At 45.9% G+C, this 14,759-nt stretch overlaps 1 long non-coding RNA gene and 1 pseudogene across 1 annotated transcript; one reads left to right on the forward strand and one right to left on the reverse strand.

Annotated features, from left to right (window-relative positions):
- Positions 1-258: 258 nt before the first annotated feature.
- On the reverse strand, positions 259-726 carry LOC119280677. Its single transcript, XR_005138135.1, has 3 exons — positions 650-726; positions 502-560; positions 259-413 (listed from the first exon to the last, which is right to left on the reverse strand). It is a non-coding gene; the product is annotated as an uncharacterized LOC119280677 (long non-coding RNA).
- Positions 727-8,495: 7,769 nt separating this feature from the next.
- Positions 8,496-13,735, forward strand: LOC119274575 (annotated as a pseudogene).
- The last annotated feature ends 1,024 nt before the right edge of the window (positions 13,736-14,759 follow it).

The following is a 14,759-nucleotide window of genomic DNA, read 5'->3' on the forward strand; positions in this document are numbered from 1 at the left end:
TCTGCGCAGCCAATTGTGATGGCACATATCCAACCTTTGAAAAAATATTCAGATCAACCAGCTCAGCAAAAAAATTAGCTCGTTTGCTTGTCCAGCCGTTTTGCCGATCGATTTCATCAACAATCTGTTCACCATCTTCCATTCTCACATACTCTCCTTTCCAATCATCAAACCGCAACAGTGATACTTCTTGCTCTGGACCCCAAACAACATTCTCCCCAATTTTTTCCACCCATTTCTTCACTGCCTTTTCTCCCATGTTCTGTAGAACTTGTGGATCAATCTCTGTAAACTCAACCTCCCATTTAACAATTGTGTCTCTCTCAATGTTCTGAATGCTACCATCAACTAATTTTGCCTTTGATGGAAAGAAATTGACCGTCAATTCGAAGGTCCGAGCGGCAGCATCCCCTCTGTTAGTGGCGGACAGTGTGAGCCCGTGAGAAAGAGCAGACTAGGCCCTAATTGCATGCAAAATTGGATCAGAGAGAGGAGCATTACCTATTCGAAGTTGAATCTGGGGGCTCCATCTCAGTATGCCCACGGGCTCCCCTCACAACCTATCGATTCAACAAGCGAAAACAGAGGAAACGAGCTGAGATCTACGGGGCCGAGAGAGGAACGGGAGGGGGACTAGGTTTTCACTCACCATTTTTTGAGGACGAAGGCTCCGCCGCCGTTGAGAACGAGGGCTCCGCCGCCGCCGTTGAGAACGCAAGATCCGCCGCCACCGGAGAAGAAGGGAAGAGGGGGCAGAGTGGCGGGTCCGGCACGGTCGGGCGGCAGGGCACGGTCAGCTATTTTGAGGAGCAATTAAGTTGGACCCACATGTCCTAACATAAACGGGCTTGGTTGACGACCAATTTAACCACATTTAACACCCCATGTGGCCCTGGGCTATTTACCTGCTTAAATGTGTCGCACCACAGCCATTCGCTCGAACAACGTCGCACTCAAGCAAATTCACATCAAACACGTCGCACAGGAGCTATTGGCCCCACAATATGAGTGTACAAAGTGCGAGTTCTACCATTCCTGAAGATATGAACCTTGTGAATTCAGAATTTGTTCAATGGACTAGATTCAGAATTAAACAACGTACTCAAGTTGTATCATCAAACACATTTCATATATGTACAGATGGGTGGCTCTACCTTGAACAAACAGACTCGGATAGATGTTTCCAGAGTTTCCATTAAATCAAACATACTGTCCAAGTTAGAAAATCATTACTTCGTCAGATAGAGCATATCAAGAAGTAGGGGTATGACCTTATACCTGTGTTCATCATAGATAGTAGTGATGGCAAACTTGCATTGTTGATTCTCTTGCACATGCTGGTTAGTACAGTCAAAGAATTAACATTAGCTTCCTTTCAGAAGTGGTATGGTACTAAGCAAGAGAGAAACATAAATAGGGGTAAATAGGTTAGTAAGAAATGATGTTTCAACTTCCGAAAATCAGCCATGGTCCTAACACTTGTCACCCGATTACCAGTTCAAATTTCTTGTAACCATGGCCTTTCCAGATTACTGTATTTGATACAAATCAGAGCAGGTGGTCGACGACTTTAGTGCTCAAGTTCCAAGAGCAAGGAAACCTATTATTTTATCTTTTGGGAACAAGAACAACGATTGCTGATTTCGTCAATGCGTCCTTGCCGGTGTACCCAACTAATATTACCTAACCTATTCAATTCAGCAGATGCGCACCAAGGAGAAATCTATAGTAATAATCGTACTTGTTGAAGGGGTGTGCTTACTTGGTACTAGGAGCTGCTCTTCACCACCACCGTCATTTCCTCGTCGCTACCTCGTCGGCGACAACTCACACCATGTCGTGATTGCTTGTTGATTTCGGTGTTGGAGGCGGCACTCTCCATGGGATCACGCGGCGGGAGACTATTGCGGAGATTCTAGAAGACTGGTGACTCTTGGTTGTGCGGGTCATGATGGCGACAGTAGTATGCAGCGGCGCCGGCATGGGAGAGGAGGCCACGGTGGGAGATAGCGCCGGCGAAACGAAGCATACCGAAAAAGGCTTTCGCCCCGTTTTATATTATAAAGCAAACCGCCCAAGCCAAGCATCCAAACAAGGTTCAACACGACAGACACACGCACAGGGAGGTCCACAAGAACACAAGATCACATAAGGATTAATGCTGAGGGCACAGCAAACAAGCCCTAAACACAAAACGCACACCCCACACAGCACCCGCATACGAAGCATACCAGGGAGCTCCTATACGGCGCTGCAGGCGCCCGTTCGTGCTCCTGGCGCCTGCAGCGCCCCGCACTGGGCCGGCCCATGAAACGCGAAGCCTGCCGAATGCAAAAGCTCGCAAAAGAAAACGCGACAAAAAATGCAATATACAGGTTTCGAACTCAGTACGTCGAGTTCACGTGCAGGTACCCAGCCACACGAGCCACTCGCTTTCTATGATTGGTAACAGAGGCAAAATGCTTAATAACAATGCTGCAACGCTGTTTCATTGCATATTGCACCACTTAATTTTTTTGAATAAAGAACACATCAATTTGAAAAGGCATTAGTGAATTGAAAGGATAAGTTCACAAAAATGAAAAAAGTTTGTGAATTCAGAAAAAGTTCATCGGATTTGAAAAAAGTTCATAGAATTTGACAAAAAGTTCATCAACTTCGAAAAAGTTCATAGAACTTTTAGAAAATGTTCATTGAATTTCAGAAAAAAATCATTGAATTTAAAAAAGTTCATAAATTCAAAAAAAGTTCATCGAATTTCAAGAAAAGTTCAACAATTTACAAAAAAGTTCATCAATTTTGAAAAAAGGTTCACAAAATTTGATAAAAGTTCATCGAATTTGGAAAAAAGTTCACCGAGTTAGAAAAAAGTTCACCGAATTTGAAAAAAAGTTCATCAAATTCGAAAAAAGTTGATCAATATTTTTAAAAAATTATCAAATTTGAAAAAAGTTCATCGAACTTGAAAAAAAGTTCTCCAGACTAAAAAAAGTTCATAGAGTGTGAAGATAGTTCATCATATTCGAAAAATATTTCGTCAATGAAGAAAAAGTTCATTGAATTTAAAAAGTGCGTGCATATTTGTAAAATAAAAAGGAAAATAAAAATAGAAGAAACAGGAAAAAAGAAAAAAAAGAAAATACAAACAAGAAAGAGAAAAAAAGAAACGAAAAGAAAGAACTAAAAGAGCCGATGGGAGAAACTCAACATAGTACGTGTGTTGTCCAGGTTGTTTGCGCAGCTCTTTGTAAACCAAGAGATCGTGGGTTCGAGTTCTTACCGATGCCACCTTTTTCAGTTTTTTGCATAAACAGTGAATGGAACCAATTGGGCCAGCCCAATCGCGGCGGGGGGTCGTCCGCTGCAGGCGCCCGTTAGCGAAATGGCCTATAACGGGCGCCTGCAGCGCCAAATAGGATTTCCCAGCATACCAGCCGGCGCGGCGTAATGTTGGCTGGTTTGGGCTCTGGGCTTTTATCGCTCACTTGCGGGCCCAAACTGCTTGTGCTCCAACGTGGGCCTTAATGCAGTACGCGAGATGCGGGAGATGAGGAAAAAAAATTGAACTCGGAAGATGAGAAATGATCTCACCCTGCTGGAACCGTGGAGGTATGCACCTGCCCGAGAGCTCACGGCATCTCAGACAGAGACTGTACGGATGCACCATCCTTGTGAAAAGTCCTCTGGAAAGTGAGTATTTTCTAAGGAAGTTTTTTAACTTTGATGTGCAGCCGCAGCAACTCATAATTTTCTTCCATTGCCCTGTCAAATGGTGTAGTCCCGGAATTCGTATGCGTAGACGTGCGACGACCGCCAAAGAACTCCATTGACCCATATATTCTCATGCATTCTTAGCCATAGTTTGTCGTCCCTATCTCCTCCACAGCCCATGATCATCTATTCAGTTTGCTTCCCATCCACTATATCATCTATTCAGTTTGCTAGCAATAGATATCAAAGCTAATTCTCCGATGACTACTACTAGCTGCTGGTTCTTGTTCTTCGTCTGGGTTTGGTGGCTGCCACTGATGCTCGTCAGGGGCGAGGAGCAGCAAGGGGAAGGCTGCTTGCCCAAGACGTGCGGCAACCTCACCATCTCCAACCCATTCTGGCTCTCTGACAAGGAGGCGGGAAGATCTTGTGGTTCGATGGATTTTGAGGTCGCTTGCCACAACAATAATTTTCCAGGTCTACGGAGCTCTATACTCGGGAGCTACGGCTTTGCAATCATCGATATCTCTTATGAGGAAAACAGTTTGCGCGTGGTTGATCGAGGCCATCTGGAATTACTGCAAGCTTCCAACAGCTGCCAACTAATGATATTGAACACCTCCGTCAAACTGGCCCAACCTTTTAGGATCGACCCTGGCAACCTGAACCTCATCTACAACTGCACGGAAGAGGCAGCAGTGGCGGCTGCGGCACGCCGGGACAGAGACCTGCTGCAGACGAGCCTGAGATGTGGGAACAAGAGCAAGATGTTTGTCCGCACGGGAGTGCGTTACGACGCAACCGGGAACTATGGCGGCTACGCTTTGAAGGGCTGCGATGCTGTCGTGGTGCCGGTGATGGGCTCGTCGGGCGAGGCGAACGTGAGCAACTATGAGCAGCTCATCAACAATGGCTTCCTCTTGACATGGGATCCGCCGCAACCTGCACCTACACCTCTCCATACGACTGCACCTACACGTAAGTTCACCCCGTCCAATCATCTTGTATTCAAGTTTGTAGCTACGTTCAGTGCCTATTGCATAGTCCCAGAAACTTTTTTTTTCGAGAATGACGGGGGAGCGGGAGCTCCACCGGTTGTTATATTACTCGAAACGACGAGGCGTCATACAGTGTTTTCCATCGAGGAGATAAAAAACAACAAGATAAAGAGGCAAAAAACAAAAAAAGAGAGAGAGGAAATCTAAGCGCCCGAGAGAAGGAAGGAGCGGAACAGGAGGAGCTATTCCCTCGGTCCAGTCTCAAAACGGTTGGACCACAGGAGCGTATCATCGGCCGCGCGCCGGAGCACGTCGCCAACCCCGCAGCTGATGGAGTTGAAGACCATATTGTTCCTGGCTTTCCACACATTCCAGAGCAGGATAAAGAGGCCATCCGGCCAGGCAGCACTGTCGACCTGTGCTGCGGGCGTTGTGGAGAGAATCTCCCCAACGGAGAGAAAGGGGCCCAGGCCGAGACCGGCCCAGACCGGCGCCACACGAGGACAGGCCGCGAAGAGATGGTCCGTCGTCTCCTCCGCCTGGCAGGATGCACACGAAGATGAAGGAGCGCAGTTTTTGGCGTACAGGTTAGCCCGGGTGCTAAGCCGATCGCCAACCAGGAGCCGAGCAAAAATTTTGATTTTGCTAGGGAGCCGGGAGCCCCAAATGTCGATGGAGACCTGGTCGAGAACGCCGTGAGGCGACAGGACGCGGAAAGCAGCCCGCGAGCTGAAAGCAACGTCGTCGCCCCACGCCATGAGGCGACGGTCGTGCACTCCCAGTAGGCGAACACCCCGCAGGAGAGCGTGCACGTCGGCAAGCTGAGCGCCCGCCACCGCGGAAAGCCTCGGTCGAAGCGCGAGGCCGTCCTCCATGACCGCAGCGACGGAAGCATTGGGCCGCGTCGAGTGGGAGAAAAGCGCCTCGTAGGTGAAGCAGAGAGCACCGCCTGGGAGCCATCGATCCTGCCAGAAAGAGGTAGTGCGCCCATCACCAAGGCGCACCCGGGTGATGGATCTGTAGGTCGGGAGCGCCGCCTGGATGATCGTCTGGAGGAACGAAGGCGCCGAGCAGGGATCCCAGAAACTTCGCTTGTGCAAGCATGTAAACTAGTAGTGTAGTGGTGTAGTGCTCTAAGTAGGCACGTAGCATCATTAGAAGTTCGTTTACAAGTTGAAGTGGGGTGTGGTACAGAACAACAAGTGGCTTCTAGCTGGGCGAAGATCAATTCTGGTCTGAACTCTGAACTTCTCAGCTCTGTCTAGTAGGAACTCTTGCTTTTGCCTAGTCTGAACTCTGAATTTCTCTTGTTTTTTTCCTTTTTTTTGAGCGGATGAACTCTGAACTTCCCAAGCCTGCATTACAGCCAAATAGGAATCATGAACTTGTTAACTGATCCAGTGACAGCCCAGTGGTAACTTTTCCAAATTCCACCTTATGGGATATTCAATTTTTCGGGTCATTTTTTGACCCAATGACGGTGCTTTTGGTTGTCGTTCCCAATCATGAACTCTAGTTATTTAGTGGTTGGTATATAGAAATTCAAGTTAATATGTCAAGAAAAAGTTATTGTCTGCATAAAAAAAATCTTAAGTAAACATATCCTTTGTACAAATTTAAAAGTATTAGTAGATTTTGTAAATAATTTCCATGAAAATAGAAAAATGTTCATGTACCTCAAAAGAGATGTTAATTTATTTCATTAAAAAAATCATGTATAGGGCCACCCGCAAAAAAAATCATGTATAGGGGGAAATATGTGATAGTACTAAATGATGTTTTGAATGGTTTAGCACGTACACGTAAGTTCACCCTTAAAACACATATCGCAAAGAACAAAGTTCACCGTTAATATTACCTCTGAAAATCGTTGCTCAACAACTCAATTCCTTGGGACTCTGCCTGTCTCCCGGTCCTCCAATTTTCTCACCAGATCTCCAACATTTCCAGATGTCCCAACCAGCTTGTTGCTGCTCCTGTGTTTATGTCTTGCTTGTATCGCAGCCATTAGACCAGGCAGGCAAGCCTGAGCGATCTGGCCACCTGACTGTCTCATCCCCGTTTGGCATCGTTTCCGGGTCGGAGGAGAACAGGTGCGCCTGGCCCGGGTTCCATGTACACCGCACAGACGACGTCCCCTACCTCAGGTACTACGATCCAGGGTTCAGGCTCGAGATCGTCGACATCTCCTACATCAACGGTTCCTTGCTAGTCCCTGATGTCCACACACTCAGAGGCTTCAGTCTCTCCAACGAGAAAGGTTGCCATGTCCCAAAGGCCAACACGACCATCAAAATCGGGCATCCATTCTCAATAAGCCCTCTGAACCAGAACCTCGTCTTCTGTAACTGCACCAAGCCGCTGCCAGCCCCAGCTGGGCTTGTGGTCACGATGTGCCGGAACAACATGTTTGTCCGCGCGGGAGGGCATTATAACGCGTCAGGCGTGATAGACAGCGGCTATGCTTTGGAGGGATGCAGCGCCAACTCTGTGCCGGTGTTGGGGCGTCTGGAGAGGCGAACCCCAGCGACTACGAGGAGCTCATCAGCGATTGGTTCCTCCTGACTTAGCAGCCACCAAAATACTGTAGTGGTAAGCTCACTCACCCTTTTCAGTCGTCAAATACTTCTCGGGAGCAACTAGACGCCGGGCAGTAGATAAGTACCCAGGATTGGACACTTTGACGCGACAATTTTCCCCACTTAGATGATCAAAATCGCCTGCCGTTGGTGTAGACTCCCGAGATTCAAACAAGCTGGAGCACAGTAGAAGATTTGATTAGAAATGACAAAGCATTTAAAATGAGTAGTGAGATATGGATTCCCCCAACGAAAAGGTGAGAGATGCAAGACCTGCGACCGTCTGTCATTGCTAGTGGCAATATGGCACCGTCTGTGCACCGTACTGGATTGGGCGGGCACTACGCGCGTCTCTAGCATCAGCCAGTCCCGCCGCGGAGTTCGCATGCCTCTGCCCCTATGACATGCTGCGGTTGACATGTGCCGGTAAGCCTCCAAATTAATATTCATCATCATTCCAAAATTTAAATTCCATAACATGGATAAACTAGTGAAAAATGTGATAGTTATCTTCAATGATCAATAGTACACTTGGTCAAGCTTTAGTCGACGGGCAGCAGTCACAACGCGTCCCACCCCCTGTGGCTGAGAGACTCTTATACCTCATTTTCGTTCGGCTGGATGATTTACTCTTTTGAAAACCCCATCTGCTGCTCAATAATCAACCCTTTGATTTACGAAGAAATTTTGCTCAGTCAGATGATCAAATCGCCTCACGATGGCCTCAGTCCCCATTTTATACCAAGCTGGAGTATTAGTTCAAAACATGGTTTGTAATGATGTGCATTTAAAATGATTAGTGATAAATGGATTCCTCCTAGAAGAGAAGTGAGAGATGCCAGGCTTGTCACCGTCGGCCAATGCTAGTGGGAAAATGGCATGGTCCTTCCAATCTGTGCACTCCACACAAAAATATTTGACCGATCAAGGTTTTGAAGTCATCGGAAAGTAGTAAAAGACAATGATACTTCGACCGTGGACGGGTCCAGCAATTGTTAGGCCGTGTTTGACCGTGGAAGGTCCAGCAACTGTTGACTGACTCCTTATTACCTTCTCACCAGTCACCAGTCATCTAATTTGCAAGAAGAGCAAGCAGATGGATCTGCAGCACCCTTGTTCTGCTCAGCCATGCTTCTGCTCACTCGTATGTAGCACCACCACTAGAGCCATAAACACCACGGCCCTAGCATGAGAGATTCTGCGTCTCTCATCTAGTTTGCACACCTCTGCGGTACACCTCTGTTACGGTGCAAGAAGATGGATCCCTTTCACGTCCCTGCAGCTGCAGCTGCCATCTTCTGCTCAGCCATGCTTCTCCTCACTCTCCTCTCTGGCACCACCACACAAGCGCCCAAAAGACCACAACGCCCTCGTTAGCGTCAACGTCCTGCGAGCCGGCGGCATGCGGTGGCCTCCGCATCGCGTACCCATTCTGGCTTGGCGGCACCCACCCGCCCGAGTGCGGCTACCGGGCCTTCCAGGTCACGTGTGACCGCAACGGCACGGCCTCCCTCCAGAACTCCATCTGGGCGTACCAGATCTTGGAGATCTCTTACGATGACAACACCTTCAGGGTCACCAACCACGATCTCTCCGACAGCACCTGCGACATGGAGCTCCAAGTGAACGCCTCCTCCGACCTCGGCCTCGCGCCCTTTGGCATCAGCCCCGCCAACCAGGAGCTCTTTTTCCTCAACAACTGCACTGACTTGCAGGCACGGCAGCCGCCGCCTACGTGGGCGCCCGTGAAGTGCGCCAATGAGTCGCTCAACAACTCGTTCACGTGGCTCGCCGGCGGATACAAGCCCGACGACAAATGGGCGTTGGTGCCGGGGAACTGCACGGTATCGATGATGCCGGTACTGGGGTACAAGGGGGTGGCCGGGGCGGACTACCAGCAGCTGATCAAGGGCGGATTTCGTCTTAATTACACGGCCGGCGACTGCACGGTGTGCATGGACAGCGGTGGACTTTGCCGGATCAACACCACCTTCGATATCTTTGAGTGCCACTGCTCCGGCGGCGTGTCCAACCTAATCGTCTGCGGTGATCAATTTATCTCCCCCGCAAAAAAAGTTTATCAATTCATCTCCTTTTTACCTCATTTTAAATTACTACCTCATATATATGCCAGTATACTATCCCAAACGAGTTTTAACTCATACTTATATATACAACAGCCATGCCATGTAGTTAAAACCCACGTTCAAAAAATAATCTAATTTAGTACTTCTACATCGACTTACTGCTGAGTTTCCGTATGAATTTGACCCGGTCACTAACCATTTTAGCCCATGAAGCATGAACTAATGAGCAGGGTTTTCTATTTCAGCCCAAATATTTGTATGTAGAACTTAAGACTATTGCAAAATTTAATCCCAAGACATAGTTACCTCTAACGACAGTTCAATCCCAGCTTTAAAGATATTTTTTTGAAACAATGGTTTAAAGAATTTTGATTATTTTTTACGTGTAAAGACTTTGAATTTCATACTACATGTATATTCATAAGTTTATATGATTCAGTCACTTAACCAGTTTAGTCAGCGACGTTTCATTGGAAAATTACTAGTCCTCGAGAACAAAGACTAGAATAATGATTATTTGTCCGCAATTTAATATAATATTCCATCAAATTTTGATAAGGTTTGACTACAATTTCCGGAAGTAACCACAGAATTTATTAAAATTCAGTCATTTGGCGAGGAGCAAAATGTTTCTCTATTTGAAATTTTAAACCCTACCAATTAAGTCTCACTCTTGTCATTGTCAAAATATTGGTAAGATTGACGAAATATCATTCTTCCGTTCATTTTCTTTTTTCTTCTCCTTTTTCCAAGTGATTATCTAGTTGGCAGTTTACATTTCTCACCAAAATCTCACTTGTTCCTTCTTTCTGTCCACCAATTATCTTGTGTTAGTCATGGCGAGCTCACCAGGATTAGATGCAGAGCCGTCTTCGACGCATGTTACCTGTCCACTATGGAATTCAATGTCAACATGCTTACCATTTTCCTTTCCTCCAAAATCCTTTGAATCTAGTCAGGGTTTAGGGTTTACATGGGCAACAACATGTGCGCGGGACATCCATATTGTGTATTCTTTCTGGCTCTGTGGCACGTACCTTCCCCAGTGTAGCTACCATACCTTCCAGTTCACCCACGACAACACCGACAAGGCCTCCCTCTTGATGAGATCCTCATCATGCATCTGTCGGATGCAGAGGCCGGGGGTGATCCTCCTTCTAAAAAAAAAAATCTCCTACCCAGCAAACTCGTTCTGTGTCACCAACCTCTAGCTCTCCAGCAGTGTGTTCGACATCGAGCTCCACGTGGACACCTCCTCTGATCTCGGCCTCGCATCAGCGCTGCCAACCAAGATATCTTCTTCCTCTACAACTACGCCCTGCATGCACAGCCGCCTCCATTTACACGGGCACCCACGAACCATGCCAGTGGATCCAACACCGGTCACTCAATAACTCATTTGCACGGCTTGCCGGGCCATACAAGCCTGGCGACATTTGATGGCTGGTACAGGAAACTGTACGTTGCCGATGATGCCAGTGCTGGGGTATGAGGGGGCGGCTGATGAAGTTAGGTTTCTTGTTGAGTGCATGGCCTGCAGCTGCAAGGTGGGCATAGAGAATTTGCAAGATCAATATTGCCGACGATATCTTCAAGTGCCACTGCTCCAGCAGCATGTCTTTGTCCATCATCTGCCGGCGGGGTTCACATATGTATAATAGTGACAGTGAGTATGATCGTAAAAAAAAAGATACACTGCTGAAGTTCTGTAGATTAGGTAGTCTTTGATTTTGGCGCACTAAGTTGAGGGGATTTACAAGAATAATGAATACACAATGCACACTAGTAGCTGTAAATGGTTTCCTTTTATCTCCTCTTGGTATGGCTGGTTTACTCTGTTTTTTAGTTTATCGAAAAAACTCTGTTTTTTAGTTAGGGGGTTCAGATCGTTTTTGTGAAGTATTTTGTAGCACCATTTTAAGCTCATACGTGTAAGTTGCAGCGTTGATTATGGGGTCTGGAAAGGGTCTGGAAAAGGTTTTCCGGTGGTAATACCTGATTGAACGTTTTGGACATATCACAAAATTATGTCTTATCTGTTTAATTGAATAGATGAAATTGGGGGCAGAAGCTTATTAATTCTAAGAAAAATCATGCGCGGACCTGCTAACTACTACACTATGGATATTAAATGCCTGCTAGTGTAAACTCAACAGAACGCATGCCGCCGGTCTAGTTCTGTAGCATAAGCAAACACTCTTCAGTTTTCCCACACTGGGGTTTATGCTGCTGGTAAATAGTACATTTGCGGAAAAATTTACAGAGCATGCATGTTCCTGCTAATTTCCATGTAGATTTAAATGTACCATCCAATGCAATGTCATTTGAAAACATACTTATAAATCAGAATTACGTGATCGCTCATATTGGCTAGTAAATCTACACAGGCCTATAGCTTTTTTTTGTTGAATCTATATTTGATCGACATAGTTGCTCTATCAAAAAGATGTCAGATATGTAGCCCATATGTTCTATTGTTCTTCACTATCTTGCAATGTGTTTATTTTTTTGGGTACTTCATGGGCAGAATATTGAAGATCCATATACCATTCTGGTCTTTTCTTAAAATAAAAACAACCAATGTAGTACTGTTGGACAACATTGCATTTACTCGTAAATCTGTTATATTCCAGGTAGCAAAGGGACGACTGGCAAGAAGATTATGCTACTAGGTATGCTCAAACTTTTGCTATTCTCTATGTAATGATTTAAATATTAGTAGTTCACTAGCAGTGATTTGTATGTTGAATTAGTACCTTAAAAATGTATCATCTATGTAATCATTGAAAATTGATTCTAGAATTAGAAATTAAAAACAAGAAACTGTCACATGAGAAATTTAAGCTATTGATGGTCTTGGAAATCAAATGACTGTGTTATAAGTCCTGGTTTTGAAAAGGAAGTAACATCGATCTACTTCAATCTCAGTTGTGATATCAGCAGCTGGAGCCTTGCTCTTTACATGTATTTGTGTCCTGGTATGGCGTAAAAATGGGAAAAGACTATGGTTTCTCCTTTGCAAGAAGACTACCAGTAACACCGAAAAGAATTATGAGGCCATGATAGCATCGCATGGATCCCTAGCTCCAAAAAGATACATGTATTCGGAGGTAATGAAGATAAAGTCATCTCGCAACGATCAGCTTGGACAAGGAGGTTATGGTGTCGTTTTCAAAGGAAGACTACATGATGGTCATCTGGTTGCTGTGAAATTCTTGCATGACTGCAAAGGAAATGGGGACGAGTTTGTGAATGAAGTTATGAGCATTGGCAGGACCTCTCATGTTAATGTTGTTAGCTTATATGGGTTTTGTTTGGAGGGATCAAAGCGAGCTCTTATATATGAGTACATGTCCAACGGTTCCTTGGATAAGTACATTTATTCAGAGAACCCCAAAGAAATTTTAGGATGGGAGAGGCTTTATGCTATAGCAATCGGGATTGCTCATGGCCTTGAATACTTGCACCATAGCTATAATACACGTATCGTCCACTTTGATATCAAGCCCCAAAATATCCTTCTAGACAAAGATTTTAGCCCAAAGATTGCTGTTTTTGGTCTAGCTAAATTGTGTCATACAAAGGAGAGCAAGCTTTCAATGATCGGTGCTAGAGGAACAATTGGGTTCATCGCCCCAGAAGTTCACTCCCGAACCTTTGGAGTGGTTTCAACAAAGTCGGATGTTTATAGTTATGGAAAGATGCTGCTGGAGATGGTTGGAGGGAGGAGAAATGTAAGATCAATTGTTGCATAATCCAGTGAAAAGTATTTCCCTGATTGGATTTATGACCACTTTGCGCAAGATGATGGATTGGAAGCATGTGAAGTCACCAATGAAATTGACGAGATTGCTAGAAAGATGATCTTAATTGGCTTGTGGTGTATACAAGTAATACCTTTGCATCGCCCTACTATAACAAAAGTTCTAGAAATGTTTGAGAGAAGCTTAGATGATTTGGATATGCCGCTGAAGCAGAACTTCTGTGAACTGCTGTAAGATATTTTCTCCCATATTTTTGGTCATTTGTTTCTCTCTGTTTCATTATTTTGCAACAACTTGACCTAAGCAACTATCTCTGATTCCAGTGAAAATTCAGCTCACAATGTGGATGTACAAAGTGGAAGTTCAACAAGATCTGAAGACACGAGCCTTGTGAATTCAAGAATCCTACAACGATCACCAACTCTTTGAGCAGACAAGCCCTGTGAATCCAAAAATCCTACTTTGACTAGCAACACTTTGAGAAGGTGGCCTGTAGTAGAGTATATTCAAAATTTGAACAAGCACAACGAAATTTGGCTTTGTAGTAGAACATATTCCATCCAATAATGCTACACTTACCGACTGAATGCATCGGAATAATCTATGCGCAGAAGTGGAACCAGGTTTTTGGTGCTCGGTTCGTTTGCTGTGCGCGAATTCCGGCTCACTCGTTCTATTGTTCTTCCACATCACCCTGTAGGCATCCTTTTCGTAAGACCTGTCTGTAAGTGTAGCATTATTGTATTCCATGTATTCTTGACCTAGAGTCAATAGCATCCACCAGCATCCTAAGTTACCGACCACGGAAGGAATAAAACTTGGCCTGACAAGTTTTGTGTTCCCACTTCCCAGTTCCATCTGCTAGAAGGCATTGAATCTTATGCCAGAGGCAGACAGCTACCAAGACCTTGTTCACTTCAAATTTCCCCCGAAACTCAACAAACACAATCTAGGTAGCAAGCAGAATTTCAGAATTTGCAACAATTGTCGGTGTATATACATCTAAACAAAGTCAATAAATGGGATCTGAGCATTAGATCTAGGCTGTAATTGCAGCCCTAAAATCTGATACTCATAGGTGCCAATTAGTATAGCATGCAAATTATTCGTTTACAGGGGAGGATGATGGAGCATACTTCTTCGCTCCTCTCGGTAGGTGACACTCTCCATCCGCTGGGGAGCCGCGCCGCTTCTCAGCCTCTCAGGCACCACGGCTATCGCGGCCCCTCATTTGCCGCCAGCCCGCCATAGCCAGCGCCGATGCCGAGCGGGTCCGTGGGGTTGAACCAGGATAGTGGTCGAGCGGCGGGAGATGCCACGTCGAGAGGCTAGTGTCTTCTCTGCGCGGGTCACCTGTCAGGATGGCAGCCGCACGCTGTAGCTGCGCCGGCAAGTGGATTGGGGTGCCGAATCGGGGGCACTATCGGACAGCCAGCGGCGGTGCGACCCCAATACCCCCACATTGATCAACGTTGGACCATAGGCCTTTTCGTTTCCCGAGTCTATGCGGGCCCAAACAAATAAGGAAGAGAGGCTTCTGCTTACCCAGAGTGGCAGGCCGGGTGCGACCTGGGCAGCCCATTTTGTTTGTTTTCCTCGTCGATCGATTGTGACGAAAAT

This window comes from Triticum dicoccoides, chromosome 3B (genome assembly GCF_002162155.2).
Source record: "Triticum dicoccoides isolate Atlit2015 ecotype Zavitan chromosome 3B, WEW_v2.0, whole genome shotgun sequence".
Lineage (NCBI taxonomy): Eukaryota > Viridiplantae > Streptophyta > Magnoliopsida > Poales > Poaceae > Triticum > Triticum dicoccoides.